The sequence below is a fragment of the Mastigoproctus giganteus genome, chromosome 3 (genome assembly GCF_048544385.1).
Source record: "Mastigoproctus giganteus isolate SK-2022 chromosome 3, ASM4854438v1, whole genome shotgun sequence".
NCBI lineage: Eukaryota > Metazoa > Arthropoda > Arachnida > Uropygi > Thelyphonidae > Mastigoproctus > Mastigoproctus giganteus.
The window spans coordinates 161,118,335-161,139,628 of NC_143577.1; the positions used below are offsets into that span (position 1 = coordinate 161,118,335).

The following is a 21,294-nucleotide window of genomic DNA, read 5'->3' on the forward strand; positions in this document are numbered from 1 at the left end:
AGACACGTAGAGTTGTCAAACTGGACATTAACACTGTTATGTTTCAATAACCAAAACGTACCAGATGTTGTTAAAAGGAAGACTAGATCCTGGGCATCCTCCCATAATAAAGTACAGGGAGCAAGCTATTCGCTATTCTTCTACTGTAAAATACCTTGCCATCCTAATAGATGATCATAGAAGTTTTATTCCTCATGTCAAATACGTAAAAGATAAATGCAAGGTCCTATTGGCTAAACTTAGACAAATTGCTTAGACTGTATCTTTTTTGGTAATTACATATGGTGCAGGAGTTTGGGGCTTCCATGCGGACAAAGAAGCTGCTACAAGTTCAGAGGGCAGCATTATTACTTATGTCAGAGGGCAACATTATTACTTAATACTAATAATATTAAGAGTAGGAGACCGGCAGAATTACTTAACAAGTACAGGTCACTGTTGAACAAAAGCTGAGAATTAGGGTTGAATTTGAAAGTGTCTGCAATTCTGCCCAGACACGATAGGAGGGAGTATATGATGAGAGCCTTGTCGATCAATTCGGCCCTGGAAAGATTGTGCAAGGCTCAAGGGGTAGAATTTTTTTCAGCCTGGACTGTACTTGTTAACAGGAGAGATTGCTTCTACAGGGATGGGATACACTTAAATAGAAAGGGTGCAAGAATATTTGCTGATGCTATCGAGGCAGTGTTAGGTGGGTCGGAAAACTGCTAGCTTGGGGGGAGACAAAGACCAATAGATTGACAGTAGCCACTGGCAGAGGTGAAAGAGATTCTTGCACTGCTTCTATTAGAATGAGCAGAAGCCTGAAAAACAAGATGCATGGTATTTCAGAAACTGCTGGCAGAAATTGCGGTACAAGTAAACACATGGGTTGTGTTAGAGTAGCTAAGAATAGAAACAGGTGCAGGTATACTTGCGTGTACACCAATGCTAGGAGTTTAGTAAATAAATTTGATGAATTTGAGGTATTGCTCAAAACATCAAAGGCAGATATTGTTGGGATATCAGAGACGTGGTGTCACACAGATATAAGGGATGCAGAACTGCAATTTGGGGAGTACAACGTCTACAGAAAGGATAGACAGGATAGGAGGGGGGGAGGGGTTATGCTATTAGTTAAGAAACACATAAAAATCAAGGAAGTGAAGCCAGTCGACATCGCCGGACAGTGCAGTGTTGAGTCAGTTTGGTGTGACATAAGCATTGGGAGATCAAAATTGAGAGTAGGAGTGTGCTATAAGCCTAATGATTCTGATGAGTATAATAAGGAACTGTACAGGGAAATAGAGTGGGCCAGTAAATCAGAGAGTCTTATAATGGGAGATTTTAATTTCCCAGATATTGACTGGAATTTGGGGGCTGGTTACTCACACACTAGCAGGGCTTTTGTGGATTTATTGGATGATTGTTTTCTACATCAGCATGTTCGGGAGGCAACTAGAGGGAGTAATACTCTTGATTTGATTATCAGCAGTGATTCTTCATGCATTAAGAATCTGCAGATAAATGAACCACTAGGTGGCAGTGATCACAGTGTGCTGAAGTGGGATTTACTCAAAGAGGTAACTACCATTAGGGGTAAAGGGAAGGGTTATTGCTTCCGTAAAGGCGACTACGATGGACTGAGACAGTATTTAAATTCTATACAGTGGGACCAACTGATGATGTTACCAACAGCAAATTCAAAATGGGAAGCATTCAAAGAACTTATCTTGGAAGCTACTAGGCTTTACATACCAACTAAGAAATATTGTTCAAGGTTTAGGCCAAAATGGATGTCAGATGAACTAATGAGGCATATGGCAGAGAAGAAAAATGCATGGGATACTTACAAATTAACACATGACACAGAAGCCTATGATAGATACAAGTTGATATGCAACCAAGTTACAAAGGAGGTTAGGCAGGCGAAGGCAGATTACGAGAAATCCTTGGCAAGGGATGCAAAGAAAAACAGCAAAGAATTCTTTACTTATGTAAACTCTAGAAGGAAGGGGATGAATCAGATTGGTCCACCTGATATTGATGGGTCAACTGTTGATGATCCTGCTCAGGTAGCTAACAAACTAAATGAATATTTTGCATCGACATTCACACATGAGGAGTTATTCAGCAAGGGGAATGCAAGAGGTGTATTCAACTCTAGCAGTAAGCTACAGAATCTTGAAATAACTGGGAGTAAAGTGGAGGAGAAACTGTTGAAGATAAACACAAGAAAGGCACCCGGGGTGGATGGGATCTATCCAGTTATATTAAAGGAGGCAGCAAAGGAAGTAAGCAAACCCTTAGCCATAATTATGAGAGCTTCCTTGGACTCAGGGGAGGTACCCATAGACTGGAAATGTGCAAATGTGACCCCAATTCACAAAGGAGGATCAAAGGCTGACACAAGTAATTATAGACCTGTGAGCTTAACTTCTGTTCCAGGAAAATTAATGGAGGCACTGGTTAAAGAAGCACTGCAGGATCATTTAGACAAGACTTCAGTTATAGCTCAGACACAGCATGGTTTTGTTAAGGGGAAGTCTTGCCTGACCAACTTGATTGGATACTATGATGCAGTCACAAAAGAACTGGATGCAGGGAATAACTTTGATATTATATACTTGGATCTTAGAAAGACTTTTGATACTGTTGCACATGGAAGACTGCTACACAAATTGGAGCAGTGTGACATTGGAGGCAAATTGCTGCTATGGATAAAGGGGTGGTTGAGGGGGAGAAGATAGAGAGTGGTAATCAATGGACACTGCTCGTCGTGGACTAATGTTATTAGTGGAGTCCCTCAGGGCTCAGTGTTGGGTCCATTATTGTTTTCTGTATTTATAAATGATATTGATGATGGTATATCAAGCTTAATGTCCAAGTTTGCAGACGATACAAAGGTTGGCAGGGTTGTCAAGGACACTACTGACAATATGCTGCTGCAACAGGATCTAGAAAGGTTGAGCAGATGGGCTGAGAGGTGGCAAATGAAGTTTAACATTGACAAATGTAAAGTACTACACATGGGAAACAGCAACCCCAGAGCAACGTATCAACTCTGTGGTACTACACTGACAGTGGTAGAGAATGAAAGGGACTTGGGGGTGGTTGTGCAGGCAGATATGAATTTCTCTGAGCAGTGCAGACGGGCTGCAAGAGTAGCTCATGGAGTATTGTCAATGATATACAGGAATTTTTCCAGCAGGGATAAGGAGGTGATTATTCCATTGTATAAGGCAATGGTCCGGCCACACCTAGAGTACTGTATACAGGTCTGGAGGCCTCATTTCAAGAAGGATGTAGAGCTGCTGGAACGAGTACAGAGAAGGGCAACAAGATTAGTGAATGGAACAAAGGGTTGCTCTTACGAAGAAAGGCTTAAGTTTTGCAAATTACAGAGTCTGGAGACTAGGCATCGGCGAGGTAAGCTGGATAGAGGTGTATAAGGCTTTGAATGGCTTGAGCATGCTCAATGCCGATGGGATTCTTCCTCTTGCTCAGAATAATCACCTAAGAGGGCATAAATTCAAATTGAGGAAGGACGGATGTCGGATAGATGTGCGGAAATTTGCCTTTAGCCAGCGGGCAGTTGGTTTGTGGAATAGACTTCCATCACTTGTTGTTGAAGTTGATAGCCTAAACAAATTTAAGGCTCAACTGGACAGGTATTTCGAACGAACGGAGGGGTGAAATGGGAGTAGTGGTTGTGTTTTTTTTTTTTTTTTTGGCTGATGCTGAATAAGCTTGCTTTCTTGCATCATATGCCTCTACTAATGCTAATGCTAATCAATGATTAAGGATAAAATATAGAAATATATCGGTAAAAATGAAACTGAAGAGATAACAACATAGGTTTGCAAAGAGAAAGTCTTGTCTCACAGGAAGTCAAAGCATTTAGATTGCAGGAAACAATTTTCATATTGTACAACTAGATTTCAGTTCTCCATAAGAGACTATTTAAAAACCAGAACATGTTGGAGTTACAAGGAGGATTCTTAAAGGATCATGATATGGCTGAGTGAAATAAGATGTGACATTCTTCAGAGTGAACCAGGGTGATGAGTGCTCCCCCTTCCATTCTGATTTCCTATAATGATATTGATGAGGGTGTGCAAGAAAAGCTGCCAAAATTTGCTGATTTAAAAGCAAGACCAGGTTATTCTGCTTCAGAATGACTTAGATTAGGTACACATATGATCTTAAATTTATTATACATATGATCTTAAATGGTAATTTATGTTTAATCCTGCAAAACATAAGGTGTTGCACCTTAATTTTCTGGAAATACATGAGAATGAAGGTTGTTCCAAAAATGGTTCAAGATGGCAAAGGCTTGACGGTTATGTGTCTTCTTGCATCAAATGCCTCTACTAATGCTAAATGCTAATGTCCAGGGCTTGTAGGACAACTTCTACAGCTGCTCTTCAAGTCTTATTGGATAAGCTTCCTGCTCATTACAAGTGCAGAACAGATTTCTAAAGTATCACTTAAAGAAAAACACCCCTGCTTCAATTGGTGAGATTCATATAGATTTAGGTGCCAACTTAACACAAGAGAAATGAATTCGCACTCTTCTTGTATCTAATTGTCAACAACATTGGAATTCAACTGAAGGGAATTCTTCCCAGTTGTTATGAAATTTTATAAAAAGGACTCTCTTTGGCTTTCTCCCAGCTTATATGGCATGTTTCTACTTACTGGACATGGTAGTCTCAATGGCAAGTTCTTTAAGCCTGGATTATTGTCAACAACCCTATGTCATTGTGGTTTTGAAGAAACCACTGATCACGTGTTATTTGATTTCCTCACATACAATGATCTTCGACTAGATTTAGAAATCAGCATTCAAAATTTCTCACCAGAATAAAAATGGCTCTGGTTCATTCGCAGAACATTTTTGTAATCTTTAATACCTTTGCTGGTAGAGCCTTCAAGAGAAGAGGTTCTCTTTGGCAAACACAGTAATGTGATTGAGATTATATTTGATTAAACTGATTGGATTCTTGGTCTTGGTTGACTAAAGTGAATGTTTATTTAACTTTTGTGGACTTTTCATATTTGGAAGACATAAGGTGTTCTTGCTCTATAAACTTTCACCTTGGAACACATTGGGTTCACTCAGGTGATAAAGGCTGTAGGTTTGGTTCCTCTAGGATAAAACTGTATATTGTGTATATATTGTGCATCAATGATTTCTTAGAGTTCAAATTCAGAATGTTGCTGATTTTTTTTCTGCTTAACCCAAGTGACTAATACAGTAGGTTTTGTTTCTTTTAGGATGTTACTTTACATAGAGTAGTGTACATTGTGTATTAATGAAGTTAGTGATCTAGACCAGACTGTTGTTGTTTTTGCCTGTTTGGATCAAACAGGATCATCCTGTTTCATAAAATTTTATTTTTAATGTATATATGCACAATTTTGCTTTTCTATTGTACAGTTGTAACAATGTTAATGTAGTTGTTCAGTTAGACGAAACTGTATAAAATGGACTTGCTCCATACAAACTTTCATCTTGGAAGACGTAAATAGTTACTGAATTTTATACCCTTAGTGTTTTGGTATATATTTGTGACCTTGTATATATTTGTATATTTTTGTGACATTGTCTTGGAGCAGGAGTACTCCTCATGATATGAACTGTGTAAATAACATGCTTTATCTTCTAGTTTGAAGATTGAAGGTATCTGCTGGAGATGAAATCTTCACACTCTACTTTTTCTCCGCTATTTTCTTGCTACTGTTCTTAATTCTCCCTTTCCTGTTGGATCCCCCTGTCGATCCATCACTTTGCTACACCATTCCAATTCTACCCAGTTCCTATACTTCTCCTATCTCATGTACTTCTTCTGTTTCTTCTCTATTACCATCTCCCTGGGACTTGTCCTAGGTAGATGAAGCAAGACGATAGTAAATCCTGACTGCCTACACTTGGTGGGGATGGGGTGGAATGCTGTGACCAGGTGTTGCTGCTTCTCATCTGCTAAGAGCCAGGTGCTGGCCAACCCAATGACAGAACATATCATCACACTTACACACTCAACACACCACATACAAATGGCTGGCTTTGGCGCAAGCTTCTTCAAAAGATGCACAACAGTGGCTAATGGGGGAAACTCTGGGGTCTGCCCCAACAACACATGAACATCCCCTTGCTAGTAACAAAGTAAATGCAAACATCAAAGACTTGGATAAAAAGGTCTTAAGTTTCCTGTCAACTTCAGAAAATTTTCTTGGAGAAAATAATTTAACATTGAGACATGAATTAGTATCAAATATAAAAAGTCATTGTTTTCAATTAATACATAATTTCAAATTGTATTTCCCAAAAGATTATGAAAAATAAAACTGGATCAAGAATCCATTTTCTTTAGATTATGTACCAGAACATCCTTCTTCTTTCTTTTCTTCTAAAAGAGCAACTTTTAGAAATTTCTTTTGACAGAAATTTAATGGACAATTTCAAAAACAACACTTTAATCAGCTTTTGGAAGAAAGATTTTAAAGAAATTTTAGAAAGAGCAATAAAATTTTTAATGCCATTTTGTTCGACATATTTATGTAAAACAGGATTTTATTTTATGCTGTATTTAAAAAACAAATGTAGAACAAGACTCACTTTAGAGCCAAATTTATGTCTGAAATTAAGTAAAATAGAACAGATATAAAGAAACTAATTACTGTCAAACAAACTCAAGTGTCACATTAAGTAAATTATTTTTGTTAAATATTTGTTTAAGCTCTCCTGATTTATTGTATTTAATTGTTATTGATTACAATTAAATTTTCATGTTAATGAAGTATTTTATAGTTTATTTTGTATTGTTTTGTTCAATTTTTGTTATTTAGTTTGTTCAATTTTTGTTATTTAGTTTGTTCAATTTTTGTATTAAAAATGAAATAAAAATATGTATAATTTATAACATAGCCTTATGCAAATATTCTTGACTTTTCCTTTTAATACAAATACATAAATATTTTAATGAGTGGTACCGAAATTTTTCAATTTTGGTTTTGGTGGTACAAGTATTAAAAAAAGGTTGAGAGCCACTGTGCTAGATCATTAACAAAGCAGTTGTGGCATGGCACCTATCAGGTAACATTTTCAGTAATGATTAAAATTATATATAGTCAGACATTTACTGGAATTGTTCCTAAATTTTTTTTTCTTCATTTCTGCAGAATAATTAAATGAGAGCACCTGTAAGGGGCTCTCATTTATTCATTTTGATTAATATTATTGTGCACAGCACATCATATAAACGTGCTGTGCACAATTTGTGTAACACTTTTCCCGTTTACACGAAATGTACCATAAGAACTCATGTTTCTGTGAAGTTTCAGATTTTGTGTTTGTTTAACATTCAAGATTAATTGCCTTTCAACTCCCAAAAGTTAAATAAACATCTATAATAACATAGGTTTCGAAAGATTTTGTTACAGTTTTCATGTAGAAAAAGATGCAGAAATGCAACAATATCTGAAGGACAAGTAAGTATAAGTCACGCATTGTGACACCAAATTTGAAATAAAATTTGGGGAAATATATTAAAACCGAAGTGTAGAATTGTATCTAATATGTACATATTTTTTAAATTTTTAGAAGTATTTTGTACATATAATAAAGCAGAAATATATGTGCATGCACAAGTTTAAAATTTTGTGCACTTAGCAGTCTTTTCAACTGGAAAATAGATCATAATGACACACACACACACACACACACACACACACACACACACACACACACACCCAGGCCTCGCATAACGCGAGTTTGATTAACGCGATTTTCAGTTAACGCTAATTGAAAAATTATACCACTTTTCACTTTACATGATGCAAATTTCCAGTTAATGCGATCTTTTTTTTTTAATGCGATAGTTGAAAAAGAATTGAATCGCGCATTAAGCTTACCGCGAGTCGTATGGTCAATAAACAAACGTTTGCCTGCTGCCCGTCTCAGTGTGTTCCATCAACCATCGGAAGAAGACATGTTACTTGTTTGTCTCCTGCTAATAGTCAATGCACACTTACATAAAAATTCAAATTTTTAAATGAGCCAGATGAAAATGTTACCGCGAAGGAGATAACGGTAAAAGAATTAGATGAAATCTTTCATATCGCATAGAACCTCAAACAAAAGGTTTGAGGTTCTCTGCGATATTTATTTCGCCAGGGCCCAGAGAAGACTGTTGTCGGTTATCGGAAATTGATTGATGAAAAGAGAAAGTCAACACTGTTCCAATATTTCCGCAAGTCATTTCTTCATTGTGTATTTTATGTCAGAGGTTCCCAAACTTTCTTGGTTCATGGGGCCCTTACTGTCTCAGTAATTTTTTCAAGGTGCACCCAGACCAAAAGAAATACCTAACAGTTCCGTTTAGTAGTTAGGTCCAAACAACTTAATAAGAAACGTTGAAACTGAGAACTAGTAGTTCGCGCGGTGTCCGAGAGATGTCGAGTATTGCCGTGTTTCCCTCGAAAATTTAAAATATTCCACAGCGCACAGTTTGGGAACCGCTGTTTTATGCAATAAACATTTAATTCCATAATTATTTTCATTATCTTTTACATTGTATACAGTTAAAAAGTTATTTAAAAGGTATTTTTTAAATTCTTTATGGACATTCCAGAAGGTCAAGGACCAATTATAATATTTCCTATTGATTATTATATTCGATTAATGCATTTCCATTTTGCGCGATGCGCTCGTGGGACGAATTAATCGCGTTAATCGAGGCCAGCCTGTGTGTGTGTGTGTGTATATATATATTAGAAATAGCAAAAAAGTTGACAATGTAAATTGACTAAATGGGCTATAATGTTTCAACTGCAATATGTTCATAATTACATCCACAATCTTCTTGAAGTATATTGTTCAAGTTACAGTGCCTTCTACATGAAGTCCATATCACTCACATCATCCTTACTAATATCATGCCCCATATTCTGTAACTTGTACAATAGCTGAAGCAAGTGCAGCTAACCAATTTCAGTGGCACTCAAAGTTAAGAATATTGCAGGTTTACCAAGCTGTCTAATCATAGCGAATAGATTGCGCTTACATTGAGCCCAGTATCAGATTGAGTTTGGAATTGTCTTTAGGAAGGCCAAATTGTTTTCGATTCAGCTGTTAATGTATAATTTGGACTGAACTTGCTCGTAGGTCAGTTTTGTATCTTTACCTATGTATTTGAAAGTGAACATCAAAGATTCTCAATCTCATTATCTTCATTGCTACGTAAAGTAGATGATACAGAGTAACACTGCATCAGTCTATTAAAACTGAAGTGTAGAATTATATCTAATATGTACATATTTTTTAATTTTTTAGAAGTACAGTGAATTCCGGTTATTTGGGCCACCGGTTAATCGGGCCAGCCATTTATTTGGGGAAAATCTTAAAAAACAGAAACCAATCGAGAAAATAGCCAGGGTTTACTTCGCTTAATTGGGACAGCATGCCGTTTAATCAGGGCAGGAGACCGCAGCACTGGAGATAACCCTATGATTGTCTCCGATGGTACCACGTGGTTCGGTCGAAATTCTGAAGGTCACAACCATAAAACAATAAAAACAATTAGCAGTCACCTGTTTATTGGGCTTTTTTGTTAGTGAAATCTATCATAAACGGACAGTAAACTCCATCTTACTGAATTTGTGATAATACCGACAGCTGGAATTCTGTGGGGTTATTATGGTGAAATGTGTTTATACTTCCACGAAATCTTCAATCATATTTTTAAAGCTTTGTAACTCGTTACTCGGTTCTCACTTACACATATCGTGTTACTTGCAATTTGTGTGTGCCGTGTTCTTTGTTATTGATTGCTTATCTTTTTACTGTTTTAAATTTTAACCCCCACCCACAAATGTCAGTGAACAGAAATGTCAACTAGTTCGTATGTACATATTACAGTACGTATTAATTATTCCGATTTTCACGTATTTTTTAATTGGTAAGGTAATAAAGGGTAAATTTGTGCTTAATATATCTTTGCTTTTATAGCCTGTGGATATATTCCTCCTATTTTCGCTAATTAGAATCGCTGTTTAATAGAATTAAAATTCAATTCACAAATGTGATCACAATGACCGGCGCTTACTGCACATCGTATAGTGAACGGTACTTTACTATGTTGAGTTCGTCGTAACGTGATTTGATTGAACATGTTCGTGTCACCTGGGATTTCTCCCATCTCCGCTTGATTGATTGTATTTGATTGTACAGTGAACCAATTGTAAAAAAAAAAAAAAAAGGTGGGGGGGGTACATTGCATTTTTAACTATTTACGTGAAACTTTGGATAATTGGGGCAGTCGCTTAATCGGGCCAAAATGCACTAGTCCCGATGTGTCCCAAATAACTGGAATGGACTGTATTTTGTACATATAATAAGTAGAAATATACATGCATGCACAAGCTTAAAATTGTGCACTTAGCAGTCTTTTCAAATGGAAAATAGATCAGAATAGATATGATACATATATATATATATATTATATATATATATACACATATATATACATATATATATATATATATATATTTTTTTTTTTTTTTTTTGAGAATAACTAGTGATTAAAAAAAAATAATAATAAAATAAAATGGCAATATCCAAGCAATAAATATTGCAATCTTTTAAGAAAAGCCAAACTCTCCTTATAATCCATGGACAATTCAAAAAACATCAGTGCTTTTTCTAGAAATTAAAAAAAAAAAAAAAAAAAAAGAAAAGAAAAAGCACTTGTCAGTTGATGCACCAGCATTTGTGTTATGAGGCTTGCACCGCCACCACTGCCAGGTTAGCAAAAGAATACTCAAAAGTAAGCAGCAGTTCCTGAAAACATCTGAATTATTGGTAGGATATACTCAAACCTGAAAACTGGGCTCATATCAAAATACACCCAAAATAAAAAATTCAACAGTTATGCAGTGGTTACGAACCCACACCAATCTAATAACATTCAATAAATATTTATATTTGAAGTACTAAATTTTTTTATGAAAGTCCTTATATTGAGTTACTTATGGAACTCAATTTTATTCTTGAATAATAAATAGAGTTCATATAGAGAAGAAAACACAAGAAGAAGATGAGAGGAATGTTAGAATAGCATTTGAAAATTCAGAGAAAGAATTCCGAGCTAGGCTAAGAGTGACACCAAAGTGACAAAATCCATCCGGCATCAGTATATGGGATTTAAAAATTATAGTATTCAAGGCCAGTTTAACCAAGCATGGAAGGAAAGCCCAAGTTTCTATGATAAAAAATAAAACTACATCTCTGCCCAAGACTAGCTAAAGACAGCCTGAAGTGAAAAAAGCATGGCTGTTATGGTACTCCACCTACAGAATCCACAGTAATATTTTTTCAATAAATTCAGAAGGGTATTCAGAATAGCTCACGGAAAAAATAGATTTATCAACATTCTAAATCGACCATGATTTAAAAATATTCCAGCATAAATGGTAAAGGCTTACACACTGACTGTTGGAAATAACCTTGTGAAAGATGAGTATTTTAAACACCGTAAGCAGTGACAGCTCTTGCGGTTTCATATTATTTAATAAATAACATAAAATATTAAAAAAGTAAACCCTCAGTATTAAGCAGGAATTATATAAGGCATAAATTTGTGAATTTAATACCTCGAGCATTTGGAGGGATAAGTTTACCATACACACATATCATGGTAGTTAACTGTCATATAAATAAATTAATTCCACAAAGAAAAGGGAATTTAGGTCAGCAACACAAGTTTTTATAATTTAGAAACAATTTAAGTCACCTAACCTTAACACAGGTTCCCATGGCTACTAGAGTAATTACAGAAACTGCTCTCTTGCATTGTAGGTGTGGGAGAGTTAAAATAAGCAATGCCCAATAATATAGAGAAGATAACACAAGAAGATGAGGGGAATGTTGAAGGATACCAGGCAAAGATAAAGAATACTTTTCTTTAGGATTGAAGAAATTGAATGAATTTTTTAGCTGATCTCAGGAGGGGTGGTTTTTTTTTTTTAATCTTGGAAGCTATAGTTTTTCATCTCTCAAAATCACAACAGAATACAGGTAATTTATAAATATAAAACATCATTATTTATGAGGATCATAAGTAAGGTGACCTGATTAATAACAAAACTGCCAGCAGATGGCACAAAATCACTAATTTGTGATTTTTTAGTCATAAAAAAATTGAATGGGCAAAAGCTATGTATCATGAATTTCCATGTAAAAAATGTTCAAAACTGGTTAACCAACATATGAATTTTCAGTTAGTACTCAAACGCCATTTTGTACATAGCTACAGAGTAAATGTTATTTGAAACATCGAATGCATGAATCGTTCCGGAGTGGAGAAGCACGTCATTACTTACTCTCGGTTAGGCGCCACCAATCAGATGGCACTGTTTCAATGAACGTCTCCTCGCTGGCAGGAAGGTAATCATCTTAAGGGAACACAGCTTACCAACTTTGACTTGCAGTATGCTTTCAAACATTAGCTACCTAGGATTTTCCTGTATGTGGATTTCTGTTTGGATATTCTATTAGACATCAACTGATCCCAATTGCTTTAAGAAAGATATTGTTGCACACTTTATCCCTCTTCAGAAATGTGAATCAAAGTCTGTTCGTAACAATGTCCTTGGATATCAAGAGCATTTCCAAAGCTTCACCAGAAAGGAAAATCAACTGTTTTTCTAACTGGCTGAATATTTTCTCACAGTCAGCATTAATATGAGGACTTATTAATGCTAAGCAGAACTTCAGACATTAGTTATAATTCAAGCTTCCTTGTGCATTTTTCACTCCTCCAAGGACCACTGTACACTCATTCATTCTTCCTTCGTAATAGCATCTGGTAGGTTCTCACACTGAACCTGACAAAACATCTATTTCTTTCTAATGACACCAAGAGGTGTTGGAAACTTATCTACAAAAATTTCAAATTTGAAAATGATACACTGCCAACTGATATAACTTGCTACCTCAGCATTTATAAAGAACATTGCTTTTCAATGGGAAAAAATGCAACAATAAGATACTTCCTCACTAAACAAAGAGAATCTTATCTTTGTTTTAGACTCTGTGACCTTAAATTATACTTCTGGTTTAGCCTGCTATGGTAATCAATTTCCAAAATGGAAACAGAAGATTTGAAAACTGTTGGTAGCACAGAACTTCAATGATTCTCAGTATTGGATGTGAGGTATACTGGACTGAAAAGCTACATGTAAACATAGCTCTTCAAACACTGACATAACAATGTTTAAAAATGTTGAAAGTAAACAAGCAAACTACTCTATTCAATCCAGAAGACAGAATCAAACAGATTTTTGCACAAGTGAAGATAATGTATGCCTAGAATTATCAGTTTGCTTGGCCTGTTTAGGATTGCTTTCACCAGAAGTTCTTTTTCTAGGGGAGTTATTAATGTCTTCTTTGAAAACTTTTGGATCATGAAATGGATTTCGATAAGAATAAGTGGCACTCACTAGTAATCCCTTGTACTTCTCAATTGGTAACTGTGAAAAGTGCTCATATGGCTTTCCTCATCACTTTAAACCTCTTCTATAAACAGACTTATGAATGGTTGCCACTGTTCTAACAGTCTAGTTACACATTTAACCAAATACAGCCAACATGCACGCTCAGAATATTTTTTACTTAAGTGGCATGCATCAGTTGAAACTGTTTAAATCCATATTTCCTTTAGCACTTTGCTCTAGATAGTAGTAAATGTATACTATGCATGTACTTTCACAGGAAGGCATGCAGCTTCCTTTTCAGCACACACACACTAAGGTGACAAGGAGTCTCTTACCACCAGGTGCTCAATTTCCTCTTTTAATATCCTTGTTACTCCAGTTTTTATGCACTGTCAACAATAAGCACCAGACAGTTCCTTAAAGGAATCTGTGCTTCCAATTGTTCAGATGTCCTGTGTTGTATCTTAGAGAATTATCTTTCAATGCTGGCACTAGGAGCAAATATTTTAAATTTGACTTATTATTGCAAAAGGTCACCACAATAGGATACAGCTTGGAATCATTTTGATTATGCCATTTGTAACAATCAAAAATGGCCACTTTTTAGAGCCATCACTACCAGTTTTTTCCTTATCCGTGCATTTTCACTAACGTTGCTTTATTCTTTCATAATCTTGTTTTTGATATTTTGCTGCAGGAAAACCTATTTCTGAACAATGTGCCTGCACAATTCAGAGGAAGACTATGCACAAATTTGATTAGATACTATGATGTGGTTACAAAGGAACTGGATGTAAAAAATAATTTTGATGTCATATCCTTGGATTTTAGGAAAGCCTTTGATACTGTTGCACATGGAAGACTACTGTACAAATTGGAGCAGTGTGGCATTAAGGGCAAGTTGCTGCTATGGATAAAAGGATGGTTGAGTGGGAAAAGACAGAGTGGTAATCAATGGACAGGCTCTTCATGGACTAATGTTATTAGTGGAGTTCCCCAGGGTTCGGTGTTGGGCCCACTGTTGTTTTGTATATTTATCAATGATTTGATGAAGGTGTAATGTCCAAGTTTGCAGATGATACAAAGTTGGCAAGGTTGTTAACAACAATAACAGCAACATGCTACTGCAACAGGATCTATAAAAGTTGGGTGGATGGGCTGAGAAGTGGCAACTGAAATTTAACATTGACAAATGCACAGTACTGCATATGGGGAGAAGTAACCCCAGAAAACCATACCAACTGTGTGGTACTACACGTAGAGTGGAGAATGAAAAACACCTTGGAATAATTGTGCAGTAAGATATGAAGTTTTCTGAGCAGTGCAGACATGTGCCGAAGCAGGTCATGGGGTTCTTTGTCAATTGATATACAAGACTTTTGCTAGTAGGGAAAAGGAGGTGGTTATTCCTTTGTATAATGCAATGATCAGGCCACACCTTGAGTACTGCATAGAGTTCTGGAGGCCCCAATTTAGGAAAGATGTAGAGTTGCTTGAGCAACTCTACAAGATTGGTGAGGGGAATGAAGGGGTCCTCTTAACAAGAAAGGCTTAAGTCTGCAAATTGCAGTGTTTGGAGACTAGGCACCTGCTAGGTGATCTGACTGAGGTGTATAAGGCCTTGAATGGGTTGAGCAGGCTCAATTCTAAGGAGATTCTTCCTCCTGCTCAGATCACGAACCTGAGAGGGCATAAATTCAAATTTAGGAAAGACAGTTGCAGAATAGATGTGCGTAAATTTGCCTTTAGCCAGCGCATGGTTGATTGCCGGAACAAACTTCCATCTGTCATTGTGGAAGTTGATAGCTTAAATAAATTCAAGGAGGAACTGGGCAAACCTTTAGAGGGAATGGATGCACAAAATGGGGGGTTTTTTTTGGATGATGCTAATTGATGGCTTGCTTTCTTGCATCATATGCCTCTACTACTACTAAGATCAAAGAAACAAATAAACATTGTGCAGGTATGACATTATCATCAACACAATGCCAAATCTAATTTTTAATTTCTTTCTTTGCCCTTTATGCTTATTTGTTTGCAAATCTGATTACATCATGTTTTATGCCTCTTGAAATTGAAAAATCACATCTACACACAGTACACAACACAAACATATTCCCTTTCCAGATTTTACAATACATGTCTTCTGAAATTAGGTTCTGTTTCTGTGGGATCTTACTGAAAGACAGTTATTTAGCTTTGCACTACACAAGTGCTATGAAATGATTGCACATAACAGAAAAAAATACTGTTAATTATATAATAATAATAATATTATCCAACATTTTTATTTTCCAAAGTAGATTAACACAGCACACCTGATGGCCAATTCTTTAACAAAAATAAGAGAAATTCAAATTTTAATATATATTTTTCTTAAAGGAAAAAGATGAAAAAATGAAACTGTTTTTCTCTATCCATCTCACCATATTATGATGGTGATATGGAGGAGCTGAATCAAGCAAAACAAGGGCTTCTCTATTGTAAATCCAGAGAGTTGGCAGCTATAAGTGCAGGAGCTGAAAGCCCAGTTATGACTTGATTACATAATATATGTCAAAGGGGAGAGAAAGTAAAATGCCTTTCATGGAAATTTCTGTTGTCTTTTTTCTTTGTAGCTACAAAAAATGATACTTGAGCACTAACCATACAGTTATGAAAACTTTTGCAGCATGAATGTTTACTGGTAACTCACCCAGCAATGAGGAGACATATCTGAAAGAGTGTCATCTCTGTGGTGGCATTCAAATGAAAATAAGTAACAATATACTTACTGTGTGTGAAAGGATATTTATTCAAAGTGTGGAAGTGGGGAAACTTGTGAAGGAATTAACAACAATATGTTCAAATATTAATACCTTTTATGCAAACGACAAACTTTATTTTCTTTTACTTTGTAGCTTTGTACAAAATGATTCTTGTACATAGCTACAAAGTAAAAGAAAGTTGCACAGATATGATTATTTAATACTGTTAATTGTATAATAATAATAATAAGACTTGATATGATGGCTTGCAAACAGTCACACTACAAAACAGTCCACTGTGGGTTCATAGTGGAATGTTTTGAGCATACTCTGAAAAACAATGATGATCTTTCAATTTGTTTTGGAAATGAGAACATGTATTTTGTTATTATAAGTATCATCTGGTAAGCTGAATTAAGTTTTCATTAATAACAACATCAAAATAAATAGTATTTAGCATGTACCATAATATAATGTATGGCACAAAATGACAGATCATTCACAGAAAATCTCTGCACAGGTGAAGTAGAAATTACCTCAGTAAATAGTAGAGTATCATTTTGTTATATCAGGTCATTTCAAAAGTGAACCTACTGGCTGAAATTAAAATTGTTTCTGTATACTGTGTCTACAAACTTCTTCTCTAAGCAAAGTTCAACTTTTTTCAGTTATTTATAAGAAATGGCTCTTAAAGCATCTTTGCTAAACTGCCATACATAGTTATTTTTATCTCCACCATTCTCAAAACAAACAGCCAGAAGAATACGGTAACAGCAATTATTAATAATAATTTTAATGAAATTAAAACTTTGTATTAAAGAGCAATTCATTCACTTTCTTTCTATAGAATAAAAATAAAACTATTTCAACAGATCCAACAGTAAACATTAATATCTAATAATAGCTGAGATATCTTATTTACTATGTTATATGAAATGATCTTTAGAAGTCACAACACAGTATGGGGGAAAAATACAAATTAAAATTAAAGTTCTGAAATTACAACAGAACAATGATAAATGCCATGATGATTATTGTAATTAATGTATAACTATTATAATCTATTAATCAATTCAATTCTAGTAACCCCCTCCTCAAAAAAATCATCTTGGAAATTAAATGAAAACAAAAATTTTACACAATAAATATTAACTATAATGATCTCAAATCAACAAAACATACTTAGCTTGCATACCATACCCTCAACTAAATAACTACAATTGTATAATGTGAATAAGTGGCAAGAAGGCTACCCTTTTTCTTTTTTTTTAAACCTCCCTTATTTGTTACCTTAAAAAAAAGGAAATTAATATCATAAAGTGAGAAATTAAGAGGATACTTCTAAATGTGCTTAATTTAATAGTAGTTATCAATGCAAAAAATAAGCCAAAGATTTCAACAACAGCTGCTTAATAATTAAAAACCTGCTTTGGTAGCAACTAAGAACATTTCCTGAACAAGAGTTATGGCATATGACTGCAAATTACTCATGCAGTGCCAGATGCAATTCACAATCTTTAAATATCTCCTCATAATTTATTAAACACCATTCACAGAACAAAATGGCCTAATAAGAGATATTGAACAATTTATAATGCCATCATTTAGTTCAGATGAAATAATTTAGTTGTTATATATATATATATATATATATATATATAATTTTTTTTAAAAACAAAAACATTTAATGTTTACAGGACATCCACTCCAGTTTCTGAAAATGAACTTTTTTATTTTATTTATTATTATTTTGTTTTAACATTCTGAATAGGAAGCAAAATCCATACAAACTGAGCATTTCTGGCAAATATAAGGCCAGCTATTGTTTTCTCAGTGAGACTAGTTGGTTGGCTGGCTGGCAGAAGACATGAATGATTTAAAATGAACATCTGCCTATAGGTTCTATTAACACACAAATCATCAGTGTAAAACCATACTGAGTCTATCATTTTCTGACAGTCATTCTCTACTTTATACATACCCTGATTGCTAAACAACTGTTCCACCAGTGGGACTGTTGGTATTTGGGCTAGATACACATTGAGCAAGGCTCTAAAAAAAATAAAATAAAAAAATAATGAATGAATAAATAAATAACACGCACACACACACATAAATATTTAATGTCATCCAACCTTTGGCCTTACTTATGCACTATATCATAGTCAACTATAACCATTTAACCATTTTTTGAGGGATATTATAATACATTCCTCCCTCACAACTATTGACTGTAGGTTTGATGGCCTGACCCAGTGGTTTTCAACCGGGGTGCTGTGGCACCCTAAAGTGCCGCAACAACATTCCAGGGGTGCCATGTAATTTGGGTTTAAGTTACTTAAACTTATTTTTTAATTTATATGTTTATTTTATTATAAAAAGGTGTACAGCATCTTTTTAATTTTGTGGTGATCTATAATCGATGTTTATTTAGTACCTCTATATAAAGAATAAAATTATTTGTAAAATAATAGGAGTTTACTTCAATATAGTACGTAGAACACTTCCGTATGATACTCTCCAGAAATTAAAACGAAATACTTACATTACAATAAAAATAATTAAAAGCCAATTTAACACAATTAAAAATCAATTTAACGCAATTAAAAATAATCAAAACGATTTTCCTTACTTTTTTTTTTTTATAAGGAAGGAAAATCGTTTTGAATTGAGTAGGGGTGCCGCAAAATAAAATAAATTACTTAGCGGTGCGGCAAAATAAAATAAATTACTTAGGGGTGCCATTATTAAAAATAAGGTTGAATACCACTGGACTGACCAAAAAACAATTTTGCAGTTCATCCCAAAGGTGTTCAGTGGGCATTAAAGTCCGGGAAGGCAAGTGGACTTTTGCATGTCTTCAAGCTGTATAGTATGGCATGGCATATAGTCATGTTGAAATTAGAAAAGGGTCCACCCCATACTGCTACTACAGTGTGGAAACCACATAATGCTACAGAATGTCCATATATTACATGGCATTTCATATGGTGGGACCAAATGATGATGTTACCAACAGCAAATTCAAAATGGGAAGCATTCAAAGAATTAATCTTAGAAGCTACTAGGCTTTTCATACCAACTAGAAATACTGTTCAAGGTTTAGGCCCAAATGGATGTCAGATGAACTAATGAGACATGTGGCAGAGAAGAAAAATGCATGGGATGCATATAAATTAACAGGTGACACAGACGTCTATGATAGATATAAGCTGGTCTGTAACCAAGTCACAAAGATGGTTAGGCAGGCAAAGGCAGATTACGAGAAATCTTTGTCAAAGGATGCTAAGAAAAACAGCAAAGAGTTCTCTACTTATGTAAACTCTGGAAGGAAGGGGATGAATCAGATTGGTCCACTTGATATCGATGGTTCAACTGTTGATGATCCTGCTCAGGTGGCTAACAAACTAAATGAGTATTTTGCATCTACATTCACACATGAGGAGTTATTCAGGGAGGGGAATGCCAGAGGTGAATTAAATCTGGCAGTGAGCCAGATGATTTTGTAATAACTGAGAGCAAAGTGGAGGAGAAATTGTTGAAGATAAATATAAGAAAGGCACCTGGGGGTGGATGGGAACTATCCAGTTATATTAAAGGAGGCAGCAAAGGAAGTAAGAAAACCCTTAGTCATAATTATGAGACCTTCCTTGGACCCATGAACTGGAGATGTGCAAATGTGACCCCAATTCACAAAGGTGGATCAAAGGGCGACACATGTAATTACAGACCTGCTAGTTTAACTTCTGTTCCAGGGAAATTAATGGAGGCACTGGTCAAAGAAGCACAGCAGGATCATCTAGTTAAGATTTCAATTATAGCTTGGACACAACATGGGGTTGTTAAGGGTTAGTCTTGTCTGACCAATTTGACTGGATACTATGATGTGGTCACAAAGGAACTGGGTGCAAAGAATAATTTTGATATCATATATTTGGATCTTAGAAAGGCTTTTGATACTGTTGGACATGGAAGACTGGTGCACAAATTGGAGCAGTGTGGCATTGAAGGCAAATTGCTGCTGTGGATTAAGGGATGGTTGAGTGGGAGAAGACAGAGAGTGGTAATCAATGGACACTGCTCTTCGTGGACTAATGTTATTTGTGGAGTCCCCCAAGGGTTCAGTTTTGGGTCCACTGTTTACTGTATTTATTAATGATATTGATGATGGTATATCATGCTTAATATCCAAGTTCGCAGACAATACGAAGGTCAGCAGGTTTGTGAATAACCCCAATGACAGTACGCTGCTGTGGATCTATGAAAGTTGGGCAGATGGGATGAGAGGTGGCAGTCGAAGTTTAACATTGACAAATGTAAAGTACTGCATATGGGAAGCAGTAACCCCAGAGTAACGTATCAACTCTGTGGTACTACACTAACAGTGGTAGAGAACGAAAAAGACCTGGGGGTAATTATGCAGTCAGATATGATGTTTTCTGAGCAGTGCAGACGGTGTGCAAGAGTAGCTAATGGTGTCTTGTCAATGATATACAGAAATTTTTCTAGCAGGGATAAGGAGGTGATTATCCCCTTGTATAAGGCAATGGTCCGGCCACAACTTGAGTACTGTATATAAGTATGGAGTCCTCATTTTAAGAAGGATGTAGAGCTGTTGGAATGAGTATAGAGAAGGACAACAAGATTACTGAATGGAACAAAGGGTTGCTCTTATGAAGAAAGGCTTAAGCTTTGCAAATTACAGTGTCTGGAGACTAGGCACCTGTGAGGTGATCGGATTAAGGTGTTATACAGCCTTAAATGGTTTGAGCATACTTAAATTCAAATTGAGGGAAGACAGTTGTAGGATAGATGTGCAGAAGTTTGCCTTTAGCCAGCGGGCGGTTGATTGCCGGAACAAACCTCTATCTGTTGTTGGAGAGGATGATAGCTTAAACAGATTCAAGGCAGAACTAGACAAACATTTGGAGCAAGTGGATGGGTAAAATGAGAAGGGTTTTTCTTTTTGTAGGTTTCATCACTTTTCTTGCACCCTGATGCACATTCAACTCTGCCTTAATCTTTGAATTTTTTTTTAATTCCTTCCACCTCTGGCATGCTTGAGTAT

The 21,294-nt window shown here is 35.6% G+C and overlaps 1 protein-coding gene across 2 annotated transcripts in view; it reads right to left on the bottom strand.

Annotated features, from left to right (window-relative positions):
• The window catches only part of LOC150088369 (WD repeat-containing protein 20), a 329,684-nt gene that overhangs the window by 35,962 nt on the left and 272,428 nt on the right, over nucleotides 1-21,294 (bottom strand). For both annotated transcript variants that reach the window (XM_090370747.1, XM_090370746.1), the window contains exon 5: nucleotides 18,208-18,278. The gene's annotated coding sequence lies outside the window, so the exon portion shown is untranslated. The remainder of the gene's footprint in view (nucleotides 1-18,207; nucleotides 18,279-21,294) is intronic.